The following is an 18,396-nucleotide window of genomic DNA, read 5'->3' as shown; positions in this document are numbered from 1 at the left end:
GACTGCTTGATAACCTAATTGGCAAGTTTTTGCTGAAATAAATCAATGACTAGAGTCCTTATACTTTGGTTCTTGAACTGCCTTACTGTTTCTGAATGGGATGAGTAAGCCCTCTGAGTCAGTTCTTGTGCCCCAATAGAATCTCTGCTGACTAGCCAAGCAGCACAATTATGAAAAATAAAAAAATAAAATACATTTAACAGATAATTGTTATGACAAATAACCTGTAAGGACATAACAATCACTGAACTTTTATATAAACAATAGAGCTATATGATTTCACTATTTTTCTTAAAGGTATTACAAGGCAAACCTGAAGGACTGCTAGTTCCAGAGACAGAAGTAGTTTTTATGCCTACATGATTCATGCTTAGGCTTAGGCTCAGTTGCAACATAATTCTGAAGGAATTCAAAGTCCTACCTCCTGGAAATATAACCTTTTCACACAGCTCAGGCTCTACTCATTTCTAAAGTCAAGAATATGACACCATACACAAGAGCTCAGACCAAAAAGAGCTTGCATAAGCAGCAATATCTCAGCACTCATAAAACAAAGTAGGGTTTGGTTCTGAGGCCAAATTAGGATACATTTCTCAAGTGACCTCCTGTTTTCCCTGCTGAAGCTAGATTTTTTTTTTGTTGTTGTTCATTTGTGGGTTTTTGGTTTTTTGTGTGTTTTTGTTTTGTTTTGTTTTGTTTTTCCTGCTCTGTTAAAGTGCAATTAGTTTAATTTAAAATCACAGTGGTTTCAGCAGAGAAGCCACAACAATAGTTGTCCTTCCCATCAGAGTTATTGCTGCAAATATGACTTTGCTCTGGAGGTGGAAAGACAAACAGGTTTCAGCTGCAGAAGAGAGAAAATGAGAAGCACAGCTACAGGAAGGTCTCTCCTGAGAGACAAAAGGACTCATCTCTGTTGCCACTGTCCAGCTGATAAAAGTATCTGGCAGCATGCTTTTCCTCCTCTGCTCCAACTCAAGTTTAAATACATACATATATATATATATATATAAAATAGTATAAACCAGCTATTTGGCACCATAATAAAAACAGAAACACAGCATTGATTCCAGCTGGAACTCATTATGGTTTCAACACCCTGCCTATAAAAGGACACCATTTAACAAGCTTAGGATGCTTTCTGACAAGTCATGTCACAGCCCTTGAACCCTGGGAAATGTACAGTGTGATCGTCTCTCGGGACCACAGGTTGATGGCTAGCAGCAAGAAGGTTATGTTGTATGCTCAGAAAGCATATATATATAGTTTATACACACGTCAATAGAAAGATAAATTGTCCCGAGGCAACAAAACTGTGTTGGTTCTGTTCCAGGTGTTATCTATTGTAAAGACACTTACAAATTCCAGCAGAGGATGATGACAAGATTGAATTCAGACCAGAGAGTTTAATGGATAAAGTTGCAGTTTGAAATCATAGCTTCCCTAATGTGGAAGAACTGAGCACACTTGAGAGCAATTAATCCTTCAAAGCCTACTTTAATTTAATGTCACAATGAATGCATACCTTGATATTTAATATGCCAAGATTTAAGCAGATCCCAGGTGGCAAGACAGCATTTCTAGTCATCATAAAATGAAGTTTAATGATTCTAAATACTTTCCAGAAGTTGGCTGGGTCAGCTAAAAAAATGAATCTACCCGTGATACATATCACTGTAAGACATAAAAACAATCTTACTGTATTTTTATGAGCCTTCTATAAAGAAGACAAGGAAAAAAAAAAAGTTTTTCCCTTGCTATTAAGGAGGAGAGTTACTTGCAGCTTTTTCTCCTTTTCCACAAGTCCATTAATCTTCTGTTGTAACTTCCTGTATGAAAAAATATCTATGTTTTTGTTTGTTTGTTTTGTTTGGGGGGGCGGGGGGAACTACTGCCTTTATCATCTGCTTGTGTATATAAAGTATTATGGTCCAGCTCACAGAGCAGAGCCAACTGAAATAACACTGATGATATAAGTTTAAGACACCCTGTAGAGTGAAGATACTGAAGAAAATCAATACTCATGTACAGCAGATCCCCTGACTTGGTGTTTCTCCTCTGTCTTAGAGAAACTGCCTCAAAAGTAGCATCCATTGAAATATTTTTTGAAAGTTGACCTTTGCACCATTAAATGCTAAGTGTTACGGTGACTTTGGGTCCTGTTATATATTTGGGAAGGCAGAATCTCTTTTTTCTTCTGTCCAATTTATGCCTCTACTAAATTCCTGACTGTAACTACTCAAATCTTTCTCTGGTGACTTCCACCTGGTTGGAATTTGACATGTGCTAACAGCTTCTTTTTTTCTCAGACAGTGAGATGTGCAGCTCTCTGGAGAACTGAATAAAAACATCCTGTACATACAGCCTGGCAAGAGAGCTGCTCTAACTCCTTTCTGGATCAAGCAACCTGCCTAGGGAGAGGTGCACCTACCTCCCCTCCCCCCCGAGCATTTCTTTCAGATTCACCTGGAGAAATACTTCAAACAAAAGCAAAGCATCTGCAGCCATTGTTTATACAAAACCATTGCATTTACAGAGGGACAGAGGTATTTCAGTTATATTAACTAAATTAATAAGTTTTCTTGTGGTTAGCTGGGGAAAGTGAGGCTGTTCTGTCCTAATTCAACTTTCAGACCAGTACAAAAATGAGTAATGTCATTCCACTTATTTTTTAGCACCAGAAAAGTAGTGATACCATAGTGACACAAATGCTGAGTCCAGTGGATTTAGTAGTGATCCTAGCAGCCATTCAGTCTATTAACCTAAAGGTGACCTGCAAGATAGGTATAGAGGGACACTTTGTTAGGGAGTGTATTGGACAAGGGGTAATGGTGTTAAACTGAATGGTAGATTTAGTTTAGATATAAGGAATAAATTCTTTGCTGTGAGGGCACTGAGGCACTGGAACGGGTTGTTCAGAGAAGCTGTGGCTACCCCATCCCTGGAAGTGTTTAAGGCCAGGTTGGATGGGGCTTTGAGCAACCTGGTCTGGCGGGAGGTGTCCTCATCCATAGCAGGGGGGTTGGAGCTGGTCCTTAAGGGTCCCTTCCAACCCAAGCCATTCTATGATTCTATGATTTAAAATGGGCTTACAGTATCTTTTTTAAAGGGCCTTATGGATCATTTATTAAGAATAGACAAACTAGAGATTATTGCCTCTGGTATTATTTGCAGTAGTCTTGAAATCTAATGCCAAGCATCTCCAGTCTAACAGTTAAATAACAATATGTGTACCACTAAATTTATAGAGGATGCTAAATCACTTGTGATCTTCAGCATTAGCACAATACTACTTGCTACTAATAAAGTAGCACTTTCCATACATGGAGTTGAAAGCAACATCTCCAAAATGCCCACCTCAGTCAGATTATTGATTACAAAATCAATCTGAAGTTTTACAGGTTAGGTATACAGGATCTATGAATTTTCAGAAACCACCACTTATCGAAATGGGAGTAGTTTCCTTTTCAACTTTCAATTTTCAGTTCATATGTGGGCAGAAAAATTTTTGTATGCTTGTCTGTATTCATCAGATAGAGAGGTCTGAATTGCCTTACATTTCCATAAAGACATTTGCATTTGTTCTTGGCTTAGATTTGAAGTCAGAATCAAACTTCATATAAATATCCTAGCTCCTGGAGAGACTGGAAATATTCAGTTAAACTGTCTGCACTAAACTTAATTTTGCTACTGCACGTTTGTCTCTCTCATTACTTTGGGAAGTAATCAAAAACTGTAAGAATGGAAATTGCTTTAGGGGAGGAAGGCAGTCTAACTCACGTGTGATCTTACAACTTAAAGTATGAGAGATCCTAGGAAATCTGCAGTGAAAGAATGCAGTAACAAGGACTCTGAGGCTTAGATGCTTTGATAGATATGAAGGTATTATTTGTGTGGCCTGAAGAGTGAACTTTCTGACTAATTTAAAAGTAACTAATAAAATTTAAATTCCTTATCTTAACAGAATTAAGATTATGTATCTGAAGAATCATTCTAAATCTTGGTAGTTCCTAGCTTCATCTAGAGCCTTCCAGCTCACTAATAATCACTGAAAGCCTCAAAAATGTGTAAGGGTACAAAGATTTTGCTTGGAAGAGAGGAAGAGTTATCATTTGTAGCTCACAAGTCAGGAGCGGTAGATCAAGGTATTGGTCTGATTTTTAATTTCTTCTCCTTCCAGATTTGTCTTTAGCTGAATGATGTTGTATAAGATCATTTTATCTGATTTCTATCACATATAGGCAACCCAGCCACTCCAATGCAACCTACATCTGATTTTCTTTGCCATAGTATTACCTGGAACCTTCCCGGACCCTGGTTCCATCTCTGTGTGTCAGAGTTTCTGGGAATTTAATACTTGTGGATTGCTAGACACAGTACAGACACTTAATAGTAGTACTATTAGGTGCTAGATCTATATCGCAAGTGCATTAATTCAGCCTCTTTTTTGATGCCAGGAATAATGTAATTATAAGTCTGTAAATCCCATAAAAAAATAAAACTCTTACATTTCATACATCATAAAATTAATTAATGTTTTCCAAATGCATTTAGGATGATTTAAATACTAACCACTTTACCATCTCAAAGTATGCAAAGGTTGCTCTTGGAGTTCTCAGATCAATAAAAATTAACTCTGTTTGGTGCTGCTATAGCCCAGAAGTTTTTGAGACATTATGTTCATTAAAAAAATGAAGTCTTTGTTTTACTGAAATTGTCATATCTTACTAATGTAATTTGCCTATCGGCTTTTCACCAAACTTTTAACTTTCCAGAGCAAACAAATACATCAGTGAGATTAACTCTGTTTTGGCAACTTAAAATGGAAAGATTAAAAACCAGGCTCATACGGAGATAATTTGCAACTCTAACTCCAGAGAATGCATCACTACAGTGTCCTCTAGGCAAAAGATTTTGTCTTATGTCAGTATGGATGTTACTAAATCTTTGGATTTCGTTTCACAGAAGGTACTCCTTCTCACTGCAGTGATAAGCTCTGAGACAATTGTGAGTTTACTATGTGTTCCATTTTTAAATTTCCCCAGCAGCAAGAATGTGGCATGGATAAATATTTTTATTGATTTTTCTTTTTTTTTGATTCCTGCCTCATATTCATGTAAAATTGACCTCGAGGACATCACTTGGGCCTCTGTAAACAGTCATCTGAAGGACTTCTCAGAGTTGGACTCCTCAGAGTTGAGATAAATAGCTTTGAGTTATTTCATTAGGATTGTCTTAAGATTTAGGAGAAATAATAAGTCAGTCCTTGTCTTAGAGCAGAAGCTCATTCTTCTGGTGCCTTTGCATAAAATAATTCTTGAACTTTCCTGAAATCTGTGAGTAAGAGAACCAAATTGCTCCAAATTCTTCATAAGAAAATGCACAGAAACAGTAAATTGTTGGACATGCTGTATATTTCTGTGCTCTGGAGAAAAATATTCCCCATTAATGAGTCTTTCAGTGTGATTGGTAGAGTGGGATCTTCACGGATCTTCATTTTGAATGACCCCTTGTGGCAAGGTTTTGGTAGCAGGGGGGCTGCAGGGGTGGTTTATGTGAGCAGAGGTCAGCAGGTGCCACTTGTCTGATCAGAGCCAGCTCCAGCTGGCTCCAAAAGGGACCTGCTGCTGGCCAGAGCTGAGTCAGGGAGTGATGCTGGTTGGGCCTTTGGGAGAGCAGATTGAAGAAAGGGGAAAAAATGCCATGCAACAGCAGCTGGGAGAGAGGAGTGAGAAAATGTGAGAGAAGCAGCCCTTCATCCCCCAAGGTCAGTGCAGAAGGAGGGCAGGAGGTGCTCCAGGCACGCAGAAGTTCCCCTGTGGAGAGGCCCCTGGTGGAGCAGGCTGTCCCCCTGCAGCCCATGGGTCCCACACGGAGCAGATCTCCACGCTGCAGCCCGTGGAGGAGCCCCCGGTGGAGCAGGTGGATGTGGCCTGGAGGAGGCTGCGGCCCATGGAGAGCCCCCGCAGGAGCAGGCCCCGGGCCGGAGCTGCAGCCCGTGGAGAGGAGCCCACGCAGGAGCAGGGGGTCTGGGGGGAGCTGCCGCCCGTGGGGGACCCGTGCTGGAGCAGTTTGCTCCTGGGGGATGGACCCCATCGTATGGGGCCATGTGGGAGCAGTTCTTGAGGAGCTGCTGCCTGTGGGCATCCCCCGCAGGCTCAGTTCGGGAAGGACGGCATCCCGTGGGAGGGACCCCACGGGGAGCAGGGGCAGAGAGGGACCGTGAAGGAGCGGTGGAGACGAAGCATCAGGGACTGGCTGCAACCCCCATTCAAGTTCCCCTACGCTGCTTGAGGGGGTGGGTGGGGGTAAGGTGTTTTTAGTTGGCTTTTAGTTTTCACTGCTCTAGACTGTTAGTAATAGGCAATAGTTTACATTAACCTCCCTTATGCTGAGTCTGTTTCACCCATGACAGTAATGGTGAGTGATCTCCCTGTCCTTATCACAGCCCTTGAGCCCTTTTCCATTGTATTTTCTCCTCCATTTCTTTTCAGGAGGGGGAGTGAGTGAGTGGTTGTGGTAGAGTTTAGCTGTCCATCAAGGTGAAACCACCACACCCCTTAATGCATTAACTACAGAAGAAACAAGGTAACTTGATGACTTCATGCAGAAGTACTTGTTACTGTCCAGAGGGTGTCTAATAGCAGCTTATTCTTCTGTCACTGTTGTTCCTGTAACAGCAGTCAGGTCACTGCTATCTGCTGCAAGTTAAAAAACATTTTAGGACAGCTTTAGTCTGTGTGGGATCTTGTGTTTTATTTGCTTTTGATATTTTGTTTTTGTTTTTAAATCTGCATTCAGGCATCTGTGTATATTGTTCTTTACAGGCAGCTTGTTCACATTCCTCTGTTTTTCTGACTGTCTTTAAATGCCTGCCCCTGTATCCTCTGCATTGCAGACAGTTGCTGTGGATTGTATTGATTTTAACTGATGCTGGTGGATTTGCTGTCCTTTTCTTCTAGTATAAATTACAGAAATGTCATCCATGCTCTGTCAAATATTTGGCATAACATTTCTACATATATAGAATACAGGAAGAACAGGTTTTGTAATAGCAGTAGTATCAGAAAATGCATTTTTATTCTTCATTGTATTTATTGTAGTTGCCTCAATTTTCTGCTTCTTTATCTAGTTTAAAGTGAAACAGTTTCTTAATATGATAAGCCATATCTAGTGATGAGTCTGCATTTTAATAAGTTTGTTGTTTAGAATGGTAACACCTTCAGCCTTTTGGAACAATTGGCCTAGTTCTAGTAATTTTCTTGGTGTATTCTGAAACTGGTCATATTTTCTATAAGGGAAACTATTAGTAGCAGTAATAGCAAAGTATCTTTTAAAAAAAACAGTGAAATTCCTTTATACAATAGAGGTATTATATATGCCTTTACTGGACACTTGTTTTACCTTGAATTAATATTGAAAAGAACAGTTTCATTTATTCACAATGCTCATTTTAGATATTGTTTATCCTTGAAGAAAAGAGCAACATGAGAAAGGTGATATGTCTCAATATGTGAGACCAAATCAGACCTATCAGCCTAATTTTATAATTCTTTCCTTGAGAGCAGACACATACATTTTAATTTTCTGTTCCAGTAGACCATGCAGAATGCATTATTTTTCTTCAGATACATCTAACTCTTTAGGCTGCAAAATCTCTGCCACATTCAATGTGAGTCGTACCTGGCTCATGTCAGATATATGGGGCAGAATGCAGGTTTCAAAATCCACTTTAGGCAGCTAGCTAAACTTAATCTCCATAGCTGTTTTGCTTTCTTATTTTTTTTTTTTTTTTTAAATCTTGAAGTGCTGAAAAAGTACCTCTGTCTATGTAAAGCCTCCCTGCTGTGAGTAGGGGGATATCAGCAGAGGCCCAATGTGCCAGAATGTACAGATTTCTCACTGAGGTGCCTGTGGGATTTGGTCTACAAAGTTTCTCAGACCATATCTGATGCTGACGAGAGCAGACACCCTGCAGGACGCATTTGTGACAGCAGTATCCACCTTCCACCCTACCATTTCTGTGCAAAGTGGTATGAATTCTCTTTTCATCCTTACAAGGTGAAATCTCCATCTCCTAAACACACTAGGTAGCTATTCTGGAAGGCAGAATGAGAATGGAGGAATGACATCCTCTTCCTCACCACTGAAACTGTCTCACCACAAGAAAGTAGTTCAAATCTCTTAAGAGCACAACATCCAGTATCAACAGCATTCAGTGAAATGGTGATTAGGGGATTCGCTTGGGAGCAGCAAGCTGTGTCCAGGCCCACTTCCAGAATACTGTTTGTACATTTTCTAATTAAATATAAAAACAATATTATGATTAAGAACTAGAACCAGAACCATCGGTCTCTTTTAGCTAAGTGCCTACTGGTCAAATTATTAAAATAAAATCTTTATAAACCTGTCCATTATGGCCTGATGAGCTGTGTGAGGGACCTGTCTTCTCACCTGTAAAAGTGGCCTCCTCAGGAGCTGAAAATCCACCACTGTTAAGGTATTTTCAAAGTGAAGTGAGAAAAGCTGATTAAAATCTAAGGCAAATCGACAAATTGAAATATTCTAATTACCTGAGTTATGTGTTTATAGAGGTGTATATGTGCAAAAGTATGTATTGCTGCATTCAGGTGTACATTTGTTGAGCTGGGAGGAAGGTAAGATTTTGTCTTTGGGATCCTGTTAAAATGTCACGTCAGCAGACATTTCCTCATTTAGCCTTGCTGGCAGCCTTTTGGATAACATTTCCTGCACAATTGCTTCCAACGAGAAGTTGCAGGCACCTACTCCCAGGCTGTGGAATGAAAAAGATAAAGGTGCTCTATAAACCCATGTAAGATATCTCAGAACAAAACAGAGGACCAAGACCTAAGACATGCCCCTTGTTTTCACCTTTTTCTCTCCAGCTCTAAGTGTTTATGCTGAGCTTCACAAGTGTTTTGGGTCTGTTCTGAAGTGGCATTTGATAGGAAGTTAGAGTTTCTTTGAAAGAAAGAAGAAATAACTCTCTTGTAGGGGGTGTAACATTTGACCAATAACTTTGCAAGCCCCCAAAAAATCAAGAATGTGATGGTTCTCTCTACCTGCATAGTGATAACTCTGCCTTAAATTTCTTCCGTTATCATTTACAGTGGGAGAATGGAATCAGCAATACCTGATGTTATTGTGGCATAGTCAGATTCCAGGAATTTAAGCAATTTCAGGTGGCTGCTGGCAGTTGACTGGTTTACTTAGGATTGTCACAACACTAAGAGAAAACAATGTAATTCTGAATAAGCTGAATTGTGAGACTGAGCTCCAGGTAAACTAGACTTACTGAATCACCTTACATTTTCCTTAAGGCAATCGCTAAAGATATCGGAAAAATCTGAATCTCAGGTACTGTTTGATCCGGATGAAAACTAATACAAAATCACTTTGGAGGTGTAACACAACTCTGTTTCGTGAGGCTGACTAAACTAAAAACATTTTTTTCTCCTGCTCTCTTAGTGTTTCTTACCCTTGTTTTCTGTGTGTTTGGTGTGAAAAGGCTCTGTGCATTCCCCTCATCTTTCCAATGAAAGCTGCCATCACCCCAAAGCCTGACCGTGTCCTTGCTCCTTTAAGGAACCTCCTGGCTTCTCCCTCTGTGGCAGAATTGCTCCCAATGCTGTCTCTGCCTCTCTCTCCCTGCGCTCCAGAAATTTCCCCTTCTATGAATGCCCATTTCCTCCTCAGGAAGGAGCAATCTCACCTCTTCCTCGGGGGCTCCTTCCGGGGGAAACAGCCAGAAACATAAGTTGGAGCCTTCCCTGCTGCCCTGGAGCCCCTGTTTGATGCCAGGCTGGATCATAAACCACAATTAGAATAAAAGGCCAAAAAAAAGTGAAATACGTTCACTTGGGTTGAAAACATGGTGATACACCAGCTTAAATTAGAAGCATAAATTCAATCTGCAATTGTCACCTAAGGTTAAGTTTGAAGTTTCAAGGTATTTACAATAATTATACAATGCTGACATGCCCTTTATGTTCAGAGAGTTTATTTTATGTTTTGGCTGAAATGCTAAGTCAGCACACTTTTATTCCTTAATGTTTTTCGATTCCTTAACATTCATTCATTAATTCCTTAATGCTCAAGTACTACTGCTTTAAAAGTAAGGGTTTTGCTGCAGTGTCCTGGCCAAACACCAATTTGGCACTTGGACAATTTTGCTTAACTAAACCAGAGTTTCTGCTTGATACGATGCAATTATTTGCTGTCTTAAACTGCTGTGTGGTGCTTTTCATTGCACTTCAAAACTAGCTGGTTTTCAGTGTTGCTGGTAATTAATTCTTCAAATTAGTGTAAATTCACAGCACTTTACAGAATGTGTATGTGTGTGTGTGTGTGTCTCTAGTAGACACAAAATCTAAAAGGTTGTCTTGGAATAAGAGAGAGCTGATAGAGAGAGCCCATTAAGTCCTTTTTCAAATTAGTTTTGCCAAAGAAGAAGAAAAAAACTTGTTTTTAAATGAACTGAAAGTTGCAAGGAAAGGTATCCAGTCCTTCTCACACAATTATCTTTCAGCTGACATTTGCTAGATTTCAGTGAATGAATATTAATGATTCTCCAGAACAAAAGTAATGTAATAAGAAAAAGTTAACACAGTATTTTGGCCACTAGAATGCTACTTCCTGCTTGCCTAATAAACCTATTTCCTAAATTTTAGAGTAAAAACATAAATGTAAATTTAATGTTAACGTGATTTTTGTTACAGATCACACTAAGTTAGGAGCTTCAAGTTGAAACTTGTATATTTTAGGAGAGATTCAAATTATTTCACTCAAACAACAATTAGATTTCATTTCTCTGTACAACTGTTGTTACCTGTAATCATCATAGTTTTTAATTAGGTTCATTTTCTCACTCACAAAATAAAAATCACGGTGCATTTTACCCTCGCATCTTTATTAGATAGTTCAACATTAGTGTTATTTAAGTAGGAAATACCATTAATACTCTTGTCATGTTTTCAGTATTTCATCTTTATATTTTAATTTAAAGAACTAACATTTTACAGTTTAGTCCTGGCTAATGCTTGTTTCTCCTCATTACAAAATCGGTGGCAGTGAGAGCAGCCAACAAGAAAACGTCAGTTATTCTGATTACAAGTCAGTCCTGATCCGGAGTACACAAACTAAATTATTGATGCTCTCTTGTCTTCAAATGGCTTGGAATCAGACCCTTTGAGAAGTCAATCAATAGCATCAATCACAACTGGGAATGAATAACCAAATCAGTTGGTTAATCAAGAAATAGAATTTAAAATTTGTTTTGATGGTCACAGAAAATTGAACAATGCCAAGAAATACTGTAAATTAACATTTCGATGAGTTACATTCCCATACTGAAAAATCCATTCTGATTGTTTTATTTTGTTAATTTTAGGGAAAAGAAAGATTGAAATGAAAGTTAGCTTGCCCATGGCATGTAGAGAAAGTGTAGGATTTAGAAGTGTTTTTACATGAAATATGTTGAAATTGCTGTGCATTTAAAAGCAACAGAAACATTGGAGTCACTGGACGGGTGAGAAAATAACTATGAACACTGACTGTAATGTTAACATCTCTTTTTAATGGCTTTTCTTTTTTTTTTTTATTTGTATCCTCATCTCCTCTTGCAACAATTTTAGGTTCTCAATCTTCATAGTATTTTATAGGATCAAAACCAAATTTATTTATATCAAATAAATTGGTATTAGGGTACTGTAATTGAAAAGAAAAAAAGTCTTTTAATCTTCTGTAAGATAACATGAATTTATATGAAATTGAAAAAAGATACCTTAATTGCACCTTAAATTCAAGAACAGTTCATTACAGCTGACAAGTGCTACGTCTGAGGTGAAATAATTTTGAGAAGATAAACTGCTGGATGATATCAGTTACATTCATCTGCTGAACGCTGCTGTTATAAACATGTGGGTTCATGTGGTTGAATTTTGTGGAATCGGAGATTTACTAACAGATGAACAATAACAGAATATTTCTCTGTTTTACTGGCTCTCAATGTTATGCAAAAAAGGTTCCAAACAGAGTAAGCAACATTACATCAGCCCACACTCATGAAGCACAGCCTTCCGGGTTGAAAGCACGAACAAAATGCATCACAGCTCAATTTGTCCAAATAATAATTTTTTTAAAAGTACATATTTTTCAGAAGTTAGTGCAAATCTTTTTATACTTGAGGAAAGATTAATATGAGGCAGTCTTCTGAAATTTTATTTCCCTGATATTTATTTTGACCCTTTTCCTTTTTTTCAGATTGTGTATTTCCTAGATCTACATCATATAAACTTATCATCTCATTGCCCATAATTTTTGCACAACATCGTTTTCTTTAAGGAAGAATGATAATCATCCAGAGTGAGGCCTCAGAGGGTGCCCAGTGCTGCCAATGGACGTGCAGGAGCATTCTCTGTCTCAGCTGGCTTCAATGAGAAAGATTGAGAACACCTTTGTAGATATCTGTTGCCAATAACTTGGTCTTTCATAGACCAAATTTCTTGTCTTTCATGGAAAAGAAAGTTTTCTGAATTGTCTTAGATTCTACCCAGAGAAATGATCAGGAGATGCATTGATGTTATATGCTTTGCATGACAAATGCATGAGAAAATAAATAAGGCAGTGCATCTCCATCACTTTCTAAGGAAGATCAAATAGAGTCCAGACTCTGAAAGTGCTGATATAGGCACACAAGAGTGGCTAGGAAGTGCTGGAGAAACTGCAGCTGTTGCTTTCGCTGCGATTGAAATCTGGCAGCTATCCTAGAACTGGCTTACTAAATTGAGAACATGATAGAGAAGGTTACTAATGGTTGATAAGATTGACAGTGGGGAACTTGACAATCAAATCCATTTAATCACAACCTCCATAATAAAGAGAACGGTCTGAGGTATGATGTTCTGTCTGATAAGAAACAAGTTACAATACCTTTGACAGTTTCCACAAGACCAGTACAAATTCACCACAGCATTCACCAAAGAAACTCTGGATACAAAATCATTGGATACAGACGCAGGAATAAAAATAAGTAAATAAATAAATAAAAAGGTAGAGAATCTTGCAATAAAAGTGAATTGAGAAATAACATCCTGGTGGACAAATATGATAATGTGAAGCAGGAAATACAAGGATGGGAGAAAAGAAGTTGAAGCCATTTTTCTAAATCAATTATATATGAATACAGTGTCAGGGAGAGAACTTCTAACAGACTCAGTTTGTATGGTTTCATAGAGAGATACAATCTGAAATGCTGCAATATTTCACCTGATTAAATATGTTGATACAAAGGACTTTTGCTCTTCTAGATACCTCAACTCATGAGAGAGCCAGCAAAAAGGAGAGTTGCACTTTTGCTTCAAAACTCTCATTGACTAGGGGACTTGCATTTCAGCTCTGAGTTTTTTTCTGTCTCTGTGAGAGAATAATGCTTCAGAATGGGATTTTTTCAACAGACCATTAGTCATTTTATTCACTCTGAACAGATTAGATAGCCAGATGGTGCTGGAAGAAAGCTGTGCTATGAGCAGTGAACTATTGTGGGCCTTGCCAGTGGGTCAGACCCAGATGTATCCTACAACCAGGGTTAACAAAAGTAACAATCTGGGAATATGACTGCGAAGCAACAAGATCTTAGCATCATGACAACTAGCAGAGAGAGGCCCAAAAGACCATTTCCAGATTAGTTATACCTAAACGTAACAGCTTTTATTCCTTGTTGTACTATCAGACTGAAACAGGGAGACAGTTTTGGAGAATCTCTGCTGGATGAGGATCTATTGCCAGCTTTTCCAACTGCAATGTACCATTCTGGCACCAGAATGAACTCTTTGCTAAACACAAGTACTTGGACTCGATTTCTCAGTGGAGTGGATTTCAATGAAACTGAGGCTGAGTAATTTCTAAGTATATTTTGATACACTTCAACATTTACACTGGTCTAGGAACTGAAGTGATGAAACAGTTGACAAGAATTAAACTTCTGCAGGAGTTACAACTCATTACTAATGTCATCATCGCAGAGACTAATCCTTTTTCAAAGAGCTGACACTAACCTGAGACTGAGATGGAGAACAAATTGCCTTGCTTCCTGCTCCAAGAATCACTGCCCCCTCCACAGAGTTCAGAGCTCTCAGTGACATATCAATATGAAATCTTGTTTATACACAAATAAAAACATTTGCAGTTATGTTCAGTGATGCCACACAGAAATAACAGTTACTATGGTGTGCATTTAAGAACTGGGAGCTCAGAACACTACGACCACTGCAGTGACCGTCATGTGTTCTAGCATTAGTTGTTCTCATTTCTTCTTCTGAAGTTCATCAATGTTTTATGAGTACTTAAATATTCATGAGAGAGATCAGAGTGATATAACAGGTTAAACTCTCACGTACTTCTTCAGAAGGTAGGACAAGCAGCTGTCAGTTCTTGTTAACGACAATTATACAAAGTAAACTGTCAACAGTTGAATGTCTGAGTACACTCATACACTGAGACACCTAAAACATTCACCAAGCAGGCAGAAGTGAAGTGATGTTTCTCAAGGCAGGACTGGAACAAAAGCCTCCCACATCAACATTGTCTAAGTGTCCTGACTCCTCACCAAGGGCAATGCTCCTGGCTGGTGGTGCCTGAAGTTTACTGCGGCATTTCTGTTGTTTACTTTTGTTAGAAATATCTACACTAGAAACAAAATATTATGTTTAAGATTGAGCTAAATGTTTTCTTGATCCAGAATAAATATTTTTCAGCCTTTCATTCCCATGAGAAAAAAAAAAAAATCTACTGCAATACAGGCATTACTTTTTTATGTTTGGCTCAATCACCAAACAGAAAACTATCTATTGCACAGTCTTAAGAGATCACCCTTCTCATAAAGAAACAACATGGCATAAATTGTCAGTAATTCACAGAAGCACGGTAAGAACTACCAAAGTACAGCGTGGGACAAGGATGGCAACAAGAGCCCCAGCATTCTGCCACAGATACGCAGTCACAATAGACAGCCTAGCAATGTCAACAGGCTGTGGCAGGGTCGCCTTCAAAAGCCATTGGCAGACAAGCACCAACAGCAGGAAGCACAGCAATGATAGATAAATGAGCAAAGCCAATTAAAAAAAAAAAAAAAGAAAGAAAGAAAGAAGAAAAAAGATTTTAAACTTACAAAGCAAACAGAACAGTATAGCCAGGAGAGAGAGTTGCATGGCAACATCAGAATCAAGAGGGATATTTGTAAGTTCATCACTCCCTGAAATTTCAGACGGCTTAGTGCCAATAAAAGTGTCAATTGTTATCAAATTGGGAAGCTCAGTAACACCTCTGAAACATAAGAGTGTCAAACACTGAGTGAATTTGGTAGCCCAGAATTACTGATGATAACAAGAAATTTCTGATTATAACAAGAAATCATCTTCAAAGTGTCCTGAAGGAGTTAGTATTTCTGACTGGCTTCTACCACAGAGTTGCCTAACATTGTCCATCTGCTGTTCTAGGGACTGTCCTGAACTTGTTGATTTAAAAAAAAAAAAAAAAAAAAAAAAAAAAAAAAACTGTCAAGAGCAAAGCAGTAAATGACTGAGCGTATAGGTATTAGGTGCAAAGACTGACAGACTCTGATTATTCCAGTTTTTGATTGCCCATACCTCACTGTCTTGCAGACTAGTATCTCAAGAAGTCCTTAAGAACCGTACCTAGAAATCAGGTTGATTTTGAATATCTTCTAATATTTTCTTTGCAGAAAAAAATAGGTTTATGCAAAAAATACCACTAGTGATGGTCATAATAGTCAAACAACTGTTTTAGCAATAAAAAAGGACATAAAAAGAAGAGTTATTTTTCTGTCTTTTTTTTTTTTTTTTCTTTCTCTCTTACCTTGGAAGCTTCAGGAAAAAAAAAAAAAAAAAAAAAAGTAGCCTTAATAGAATAAGTGGGACTGCATGAAATATCACTGTACTTTTGATTATTTTGTGCCATTAATGACATGGTTCATACAGGTAAAGATTCATTTTAGAAATAAAAGCAATTACATTTCTATGTTCAATATTATTAGTTCAGCATTTTAGAAAACATTAAAATTCCCATAATGAGTCCTAACATTGAACCATTTTTATTTCTTATAAAATCGAATTTCATTAACTTATCTGGGAAATACAAGAAATCTATTATTCCTTTGTTACTGAACATGAAAACACATTCAATAGTGTGCAGCTGAAAACTTGTCTGTACATATTCCTGAGGCAAAATGAAAAGTAGGTGGAGAACAAGTATAATGAAAGACTTGATACAAGCTTGGACTGCTGATTTTTTTAGTGGAAATTTTTTTAATAGAAGAGCACAAACATGTATTTTTAAAAGCTGGATGAACAAATAAGAATAGCTCTGGGCAGATCTAATCTGCACAGCTAGCACTTACAGTATGCATTAAAGAATTCAAGCTGACATTGACCTTGGCAGCACTTACAAAGGAAGAATTTTCACAAGGATGAACACATCCTACGCTGTGTCTTTGGTTTTTTGAACAGTCTTGTATCTTTTTCCAGTATTAACTATACTTATTTCTCATACCTCCATTCTTTGTACCCTATAATTATTTTCAAGCAATAACATACTAAGTACATGGGATAAAAAGAACAGTAGTATAGTGTAGTATGCAATCATAATTCAAGCCTCCCTCATCTTTTTTAAATGATCCTCTTCTGAAAATGTCAAAACATTTTTTTCTACAGCTTTCTCCCATCCTAAAAGCTATTTTACAGATCTATTGCTAATGACAGTGTTTTTTAAAAAACAAGTAATAAAATATACATGTAAAATAGAAAGATATATGAAAAATGAGCATAGGACTATCCACAAAACTTATTTCATAGGGAGCAAAAGAAGAGTTATGGCACTTTCCTTAGGGCACTGGCTCCAAAATCTATACCATGTTCAAATTCCCTTGATGATCACCCTTCATAGGTACCTGGAAAGTGAAGATTTCTAACACTACTTTTTTTCATAACTGTTCTTGTTACAAAGCCAGACAACTTAGAGCAGCCAGTGTTAACACAGGCATACATGAAAGTGGTCAGAGAGGCATACTGAGACAATTCAGCACCTCTCCGTTACCAATGGACCTCTTGCAGGGTGAAGATAGAAGACCAGACCAGTAGTTCACCCCAAGGGGAAAGTTATAATGTACTTCTGAAGCACAAACATATAACAGATGAACTTTGGCATGCCTGAGCAGGTAAGCCCTATTGTAACTAAGCTAAAAAAGGTCAGCTCTATTTGCTTCCTACCATGCCAGAACATCGGCAAGTTCAGGGATGAAAGCAACCATAGAGATGGAAGAAAGTAAGGCAAAAAGAAGAACGTAACAGTACCTAGGATAAGGGGCACAAGTTGCTGGCTTCATTCACAGAGAGGACATTACAGTTTTTCTCAAGTAAAAGTCTTCTCCAGAAAGGTTGGGGTTGGTTGGAACGGATGAGAACAAAACTAAAGATCTGTCTTCAGACATTTATGAGACTTTACCTTTCCTACGGTCAGCACCTACCTGGTGCATACATATAGCACCTCCCTCCACTTAGGTATCCCTGGATGTGCTTCTCCAATACACTAAATAATTTTAAATTTGAGAATATTCCTTTGTCTACAGTGTAGATAAAATGAACACTGGACTACCCGCAAATATTTTTTTTTCCTTAGGAAGGAAAGAAGTTTGCTTTCTATGAACAGGTTTTTTCTTTGTAATTTTGCCTGTAATAAATATCATAGCAATAAGGAATAAATAAATTAAGAGTACACAGAGAAACTAAAAACATAAACTATAAGATTTTTGGGACACGAACCATACTTTTATTCAAGATTTACAATAAACGGTGAGTTTGTGACCAGATGTAGCCATAAACTGTATTCAAAGTCATGAAATATATCATTGCCAATATATTGTATTAGAGGCTCCGAAATTCCATTTTTAATGAGAATACATTCTGGTTATACTTTAAAACAAGGTAGGTTTAGATAGATTATATAGATAGATAGATAGATAGATGATAGATAGATAGATAGATAGATAGATAGATAGATAGATAGATAGATGGATGGATGGATATCCGTGCTGGAGCATTTATTTTTCAAGTTTCTTTGGCAAGCTTTGTGTATTTTTACATATTTAAGATTTGACAGAAAGTATTTTAACAAAGAACAGGTCTAGGCATCTTAGTGCATATACTGAATAATTGTTTGTATTGAATTTTCATTATGACTCCTGGCTAAAAATACATTTTTTAATTCAAGGCGTCTTGTGGAGGGAAGATGTTAAATTACAAAATGGAACAGACACTTCTTTTAAGCTATCAACACAGTCTCTTCTATCACAACATTGACTCA

At 37.8% G+C, this 18,396-nt stretch overlaps 1 long non-coding RNA gene across 1 annotated transcript; it reads left to right on the top strand.

Annotated features, from left to right (window-relative positions):
- The first annotated feature begins 4,560 nt into the window (after nt 1–4,560).
- On the top strand, nt 4,561–17,957 carry LOC310898059. Its single transcript, XR_014582930.1, has 3 exons — nt 4,561–5,767; nt 6,495–6,588; nt 12,283–17,957. It is a non-coding gene; the product is annotated as an uncharacterized lncRNA (long non-coding RNA).
- The last annotated feature ends 439 nt before the right edge of the window (nt 17,958–18,396 follow it).

This window comes from Anser anser (genome assembly GCF_964211835.1).
Source record: "Anser anser genome assembly, chromosome: 3".
Lineage (NCBI taxonomy): Eukaryota > Metazoa > Chordata > Aves > Anseriformes > Anatidae > Anser > Anser anser.
Note: the sequence above shows the minus strand (reverse complement) of the source record. Positions and strands in the feature narration are given on the sequence as shown.